Raw genomic sequence first — 7210 nt, 5'->3', positions numbered from 1 at the left:
CAGCTTTGGGGGGGGAGGGGTGTTTCTGCCTTTCTGCAACCAGTCTGCAAGAATGTATCAGGAGTTTTTTGTGTGCAAAAGCGCGGAGGGTACAAGCACAAAAAGGAAACAAAAGTGCCGGCCTGCAAGAATCTTAAATTCTGATAAATGGAATGAATAAAATGTTTATTGAACCTTAGGCCATCTGCTGGACCAGTAAGAGCCAAACAGAGTGAAACAAGGCCTAACTGGATGCATCCTATATTTGAATGAATGAATGGATGGAGCCTTTATTAAGCCCTTGCTGTATGCTGAGGACTGTGCCAAGCGCTGGGGGTGTCAGAGGGGATCCAAAGCGGGCCCAGAATTCTACGGGGCATTAAGAACATACACATATGGGGCAACTAGGTGGCGCAGTGGATAGAGCACCAGCCCTGAATTCAGGAAGACCCGAGTTCAAATCTGGTCTCAGACACTTCCTAGCTGTGTGACCCTGGGCAAGTCACTTAACCCCAGCCTCAGGAAAAAAAAAAGAGAGAGAGAGAACATACACATATGTACACAGACATATACACAAAGTAGTTTTCTTACAGTGCAATTTAAGAAGAGTAATTATAACAATTAGAGAGCTCAGGAAAGGCTTCAATAAAAAAGATTGTGCCAGAAGTGGACACCCTAAAAGGAGAGGGATTCTTGGGGACACAGATAAGCCAAGCAAAGAGGGAATATCTTGAGAGGGGAACCGAGAGGCCCGGATCAGATTAATGTAGAGAACGGGAGTGGGGACGACCCCCAAACCTCTCTGGGGACAAGAAGGAAGTAAATGAAGTGTTTCTGATTGCCTCAACCTTCACCTCCCTTCTCAAAATAACTTGGATTTAACTACTTTGTATATCCAAGGCAATCCCAATTGGATAGAAAATGTCATCTGCACCCAGAAAAAGAACTATAGAAATGGAATGTAAATGAACATATGCTGTGTTCACTTCTTTTTATGTTTTTTTCCTTTTTGTTCAGATTTTTGTCTCCCAATATGATTCATTAAGAAATGCATATTAAAAAAAAAAAATGTAATGTCCAGAATAGCTTTCTGGAGCATCTCTGGACCGGCCTTGGTCTTAGGTTGTTTTGGTTTTGTTTTGTTTTGTTTTCAACCAAAAAAATGTTAATATACATATATAACCAGAAAAAAATAAAACAAAAAAAATTTAAATGCTTTGCCTATATTTGTTTTTATCCACTTCTTATTTATAACATATCAATTTTTACATATACTTGTTTTCCCCTAAAATGCAAGCATCTTGGTAATACAAATTTCTTTTTCTTTATGTGTATTTGTATCCCCACTGACTAGCAGAAAGTAGACCCACCATAAAATCCTCCTCCTATTTATTCTGTGTATGCCCTTGCTGTCTGCCCCATTAGATTGTAAAGCGCTTGTGAGTAGAAATTGTTGCTGTCTTTGTCCTTGTTTCCCTGGGAATCACACAATGCCAGAGTAGTGCAAAAAGGGAGTTTAATAACCATCTGTTGATTGACTGATTGAAGTGAGGAATTATATAAGAGAGAAGAATCTGGATAGAGAATCACAGATGGGGTAACTCAGATTATATTTTATCTTCTGTTTTGGTTCTCTGAGCCCATCTTTCACACTGAAGTGATCACACATTTTCCTAGGAAACCCTATTAATATAAAAAAAAAATTCCCCTTTTTGGATGGAGTTGTTGACTGATTTGGGCTCTTGTACATGGCCCTGATTGCTATGGAAGAGTTTGGCCTTTAATAAGTGTTTGACTGAGGCAACACCCATTCAGTGACTAAGATTGGGTAAGAATTGAGGCAAAGAATCCAAAAAGTCCAAAAAGAAAAAAATATCGGATCTGTGAAGGGAAGATCCTCAAGATTTTTGGCCAAAATCAACACAACTGATAGTTGCATTTTCTCTGAGTCAGACTAGCACCAAGTGAGGCTTGGTTTGGGACTTAATTGTTGACCAATCTATGAAAGTCTGAGGATAATTTGGAAAAATGAATACAAGGGATAATATTATAAAAAAATTATTCATGCATATATATTGTGAAAAAAAATTATTAAAAAAAAAAAAAGTCTGAGAGATTTGAGTTTAAGGTTAGCTCCTAAAAAAAGAAATCTTGCCAGTAAACCCCAAGATATCTTGGGAAGTTTCAGTGATCAAAAAAATTTACACTCCTTTGGGCAGAGCCAGAACAGATAAGGTTATGATACCATAGGTGAACTGAAGAAAGGGAAAGATGAGAAGGAAGGAAGATGAATTCCAGTTGGATGCCCAGTAGATCAGTCTCACAAAGGTTGTTCTTGACAATATCTTCTTTAAATTATTTTGGTTTTCAAAAATTTTGTCATGTCTGATTTTTCATGGTACCATTTGTGGTTTTCTTGCAAAGATACAGGAGTGACCCCTTCCCTTCTCCAGCTCACTTTGCAGATGAGGAAATGAATCACTAAGATTAAGTGACTTGACAGTCAATTAAAAATCATTGAGGAGCCAAGGACTAAGTGCTGAGGATACAAAGATCCTGCTCTTAAGGAACTCACAATCTAATTGTGTAATACAATATATAAACAACTAAGTACAAACAAGTTATATATTATACAAGATAAATATGAAATAACCAGAAGAAGACATTAGAATTAAGAGAGATTTGGTATATCACTAACAAAATCCAACAGGTAGAGTTACAAAGAGAAATTCCATTTAAAGTAACTGCTGATAGCATAAAATATTTGGGAATCTATCTGCCAAGGGAAAATCAAGAACTATATGAGCAAAACTATAAAACACTTTCCACACAAATTAAGTCTGATCTAACCAATTGGAAAAACATTCAGTGCTCTTGGATAGGTCAAGCAAATATAATAAAGATGACAATACTACCTAAACTAATCCATTTATTTAGTGCTAATCCAATCAGACTCCCAAGAAACTATTTTAATGACCTAGAAAAATAACAACAAAGTTCATGTGGAAAAAACAAAAGGTCCAGAATTTCAAGGGAACTAATGAAAAACAAAACAAAATAAAACAAAATGAAAAAAACAAATGAAGGTGGCTTAGCTGTACCAGATCTAAAATTATATTATAAAGCAGCTTCAAAGGAAAAATAGTCAATAACTTTAATAATCTAGCGTTTGAAAACCCAAGGACCCCAGCTTTTGGTATAAGAACTCACTGTTTGACAAAAACTGCTGGGAAAATTGGAAATTATTATGGCAGATACTAGGCATTGACCCACACTTAACACGGTACACCAAGATCAAAATGGGTTTATGACCTAGACAAAAAGAACGAGATTATAAATAAATTAGAAGAACATAGGATAGTTTACCTTTCAGGCCTGTGGAAGAGGGAGGAATTTGTGACCAAAGAAGAACTAGAGATCATTATTGATCACAAAATAGAAAATTTTGATTATATCAAATTGAAAAGTTTTTGTACAAACAAAACTAATGCAAACAAAATTAGAAGGGAAGCAACAAAATGGGAAAACATTTTTACACTCAAACCTTCTGATAAAGACCTCATTTCCAAAATATATAGAGAATTGACTCTATAAGAAATCAAGCCATTCTCCAATTGATAAATGATCAAAGCATATGAACACACAATTTTCAGATGAAGAAATTGAAATTATTTCTAGCCATATGAAAAGATGCTCCAAGTCATTATTAATCAGAGAAATACAAATTAAGACAGCTCTGAGATACCACTATACACCTGTCAGATTGGCTAGAATGACAGGGAACAATAATGTAGAATGTTGAAGGGGATGTGGGTAAACAAGGACACTGATACATTGTTGGTGGAATTGTGAATACATCCAAGCATTCTGGAGAGCGATTTGGAACTATATGCAAAAAGTTATCAAATTGTGCATACCCTTTGATCCAGCCGTGCTACTCCTGGGCTTATATCCCAAAGAGAGCTTAAAGCAGTGCAAGAAAGTTTGTGGCAGCCCTCTTTGTAGTGGCCAGAAACTGGAAACTGAGTGGATGCCCATCAGTTGGAGAATGTCTGAATAAATTGTGGTATATAAATATTATGGAATATTATTGGTAAGAAATGACCAGCAGGACGATTTCAGAAAGGCTTGGAGAGACTTACATGAACTGATGCTGAGTGAAATGAGCAGGGCCAGGAGATCATTATATACTTCAACAACAATAATATATGATGATCAATTCTGATGGATGTGGCCATTTTCAATAATGAGATGAACCAAATCAGTTCCAATAGAGCAGTAATGAACTGAACCAGCTACAGCCAGTGAAAGAACTCTGGGAGATGACTATGAACCACTACATAGAATTCCCAATCCCTCTCTTTTTGTCCGCCTGCATTTTTTATTTCCTTGACAGGTTAATTGTATACTATTACAAAGTTCGGAGACTTCCGGCCAATATGGCGGCGTGGAGGCAGACAGCTGCTTGAGCTCCTCGTTTTCTCTCAGAACTTACTTCATGACAAGCCTCTGACTTAATGCTTGATCCAGAAAGAAATCCACAAATTATCACCAAGAGAAGACATCCTTGAAAGTCGCCAGGAAAGGTCTGTGTTTGTTCGGGGGAGGGTCAATCAGACTGGGCGCAGACTGAGGGCAGACAGCCAGAGCAAGACAGGCAGCTCACACAGCTCAGACCGGAGGGGGAGGGGTGTGATCTCTGCCGTTTCTGTGAAAGGGCTTTTGCCCCAGTGTGGATGCTCCGTCTTGGCAGCAAGCCAGGAGCAGTGGAGAGGGTGTAAACACCGGAGGTGAAGATTAAAACCCAGCATCTCTCAGAGCCCGGCCACCCCCAACCCCCACCTGGACTGACTTGGTGCGTTCTCAGAGCCTCAGAGCGCAGACTCAGTACAGTCATTGCTGTTCTGTTAGTGGCTCTCTGCTGCCCTACCCCCAGTCTGTAGAGGAAGCCCATTAATACCATCCAGCCCTATCCCCCCGCAAAACAGACCAATTGTTTCTCTTGTCAGTTTGTACTCTGACAAAATGAACAAAAAATTCAAAAGGGCTCTAACCATTGACAGCTTCTGTGTGGAGAGGGAGCAGACTTCGAATGCTGAGGAGACTAGGAACAGACTGTCCCCAGATGTATCCCCTGGGAGGGATATAAGCTGCTCCTCAATACAAAAGAACCTCATAGAGGAAATCAAAAAGGCTCTCACAAGAGAGCTGGAAGAGAAATGGGAAAAGGAAAGGGAAGCTTGGCAAGAGAGCCTGGAGAAGTCATCCCATGCATTCAAAGACAGAATGGATAAAGAAATCAAATCATTGAGAAACAAGATTAGTGAGCTGGAAAAGGTAAACAACTCCAAGGAAAACAGGATTAGTGAGCTGGAAAAGGTAAACAACTCCAAGGAAAACAGGATTAGAGAGCTGGAAAAAGAAATCAGCTCTCTAAAAAATAAAATGGATAAAATGGAAAAAAATTCCATAGAAGATAAAAACTCAATTGGACAATTACAAAGAGATATAAAAAAAGTGAGTGAAGAAAATACATCATTGAAAATTAGACTGGAACAAGTAGAAATGAATGACTCAAGGAGAAACCAAGAGGGAGTCAAGCAAAACCAGAGAAATGAAACAATTGAAAAGACTGTCAAGTACCTTACCAGAAAGACAACAGACCTAGAAAACAGATCCAGGAGAGACAATTTGAGAATAATCGGACTCCCTGAAAAATGGGAGGAAAAAAAGAGCTTGGACACCATTTTCGAGGAAATTATCAAAGAGAACTGCCCAGACGTTTTGGAAACAGAGGGTAAAATAGACATTGAAAAAATTCATTGATCACCTACTGAAAGGGACCCTAAAATCAAAACGCCAAGAAATATAGTGGCCAAGTTCAAGAACCATCAGACAAAGGAAAAGATATTGGAAGCTGCTAGAAAAAAACAATTCAGATATGGAGGATCCACAATAAGGATAACCCAGGATCTAGCAGCATCCACATTAAAAGAACGCAGGGCCTGGAACATGATATTCCGAAAGGCTAAGGAACTTGGTATGCAGCCAAGAATAACTTACCCAGCAAGAATGAGCATCGTTTTCCAGGGAAGAAGATGGACATTTAACGAAATAAATGAATTCCATCTATTTTTGATGAAAAAACCAGACCTACATAAAAGGTTTGATCTTCAAATACAGAACTCAAGAGACTTCTAAAAAAGGTAAAAAGAAATCTTGAGAACTATACTTCTGTCAAAAAAATATGTAAAGAACATATGTACAATTTGTCTTAGAAACTAGAGGTGGAAAGGAGATTATATCATTAAAAAGTATAAAGTGGTGGTACTACATCTCATGAAGAGGCAAAGGTAACCTATTATATCTGAGAGAAAGAAAGGAGGGAGATGAACATAGCGTGTATCAATAGAGATATTCGATTTATGGTGAAACTTCTTCCACTTCATTGAAAAGTGAAAGGGAAGGAGTAAGCTAAGGGGAAGGGAATACAGTAATTTCGAGGAAAAGGGGTAAAATAAGGGGAGGATCTTTAAGGTGGGGGAGGGATCCTAAAAAGGGAGGGCTGTGAAAAGCAAGTGGTGTTTACCAGTTGAATACTGGATAGGAGGGTAAAAGGGAAGGAAAGGGGAAAAGCATAAGCAGGGGTTAATAGGATGGCAAGCAATATAGAATTAGTCCTTCTAACCATAAATGTGAATGGGGCAAACTGCCTCATAAAGAGGAAGCAGTTAGCAGACTGGATTAAAAGTCAGAATCCTACTATATGTTGTTTACAGGAAACACACCTGAAACAGGATGAGACATTCAAACTAAAAGTAAAAGGGTGGAGTAGAATCTATTATGCTTCAGGCAAAACCAAAAAAGCAGGAGTAGCCATCCTCATCTCAGATCAAGCAAAAACAAAAATTGATCTAATTAAAAGAGATAAGGAAGGGCATTATATCCTGCTAAAGGGAAGCATCAATAGTGAAGCAGTATCAATATTAAACATGTATGCACCAAGTGGTGCAGCATCTAAATTCTTAAAAGAGAAATTAAGAGAGCTGCAAGAGGAAATAGATAGCAAAACTATAATAGCGGGAGATCTCAACCTTGCACTATCAGAATTAGATAAATCAAACCACAAAATAAATAAGAAAGAAGTCAAAGAGGTAAATAGAATACTAGAAAAGTTTGATATGATAGATCTTTGGCGAAAGCTAAATGGAGACAGAAAGGAATATACTTT

This window comes from Sminthopsis crassicaudata, chromosome 6 (genome assembly GCF_048593235.1).
Source record: "Sminthopsis crassicaudata isolate SCR6 chromosome 6, ASM4859323v1, whole genome shotgun sequence".
NCBI classification, from domain to species: domain Eukaryota; kingdom Metazoa; phylum Chordata; class Mammalia; order Dasyuromorphia; family Dasyuridae; genus Sminthopsis; species Sminthopsis crassicaudata.
This window is presented reverse-complemented; position numbering follows the sequence as displayed.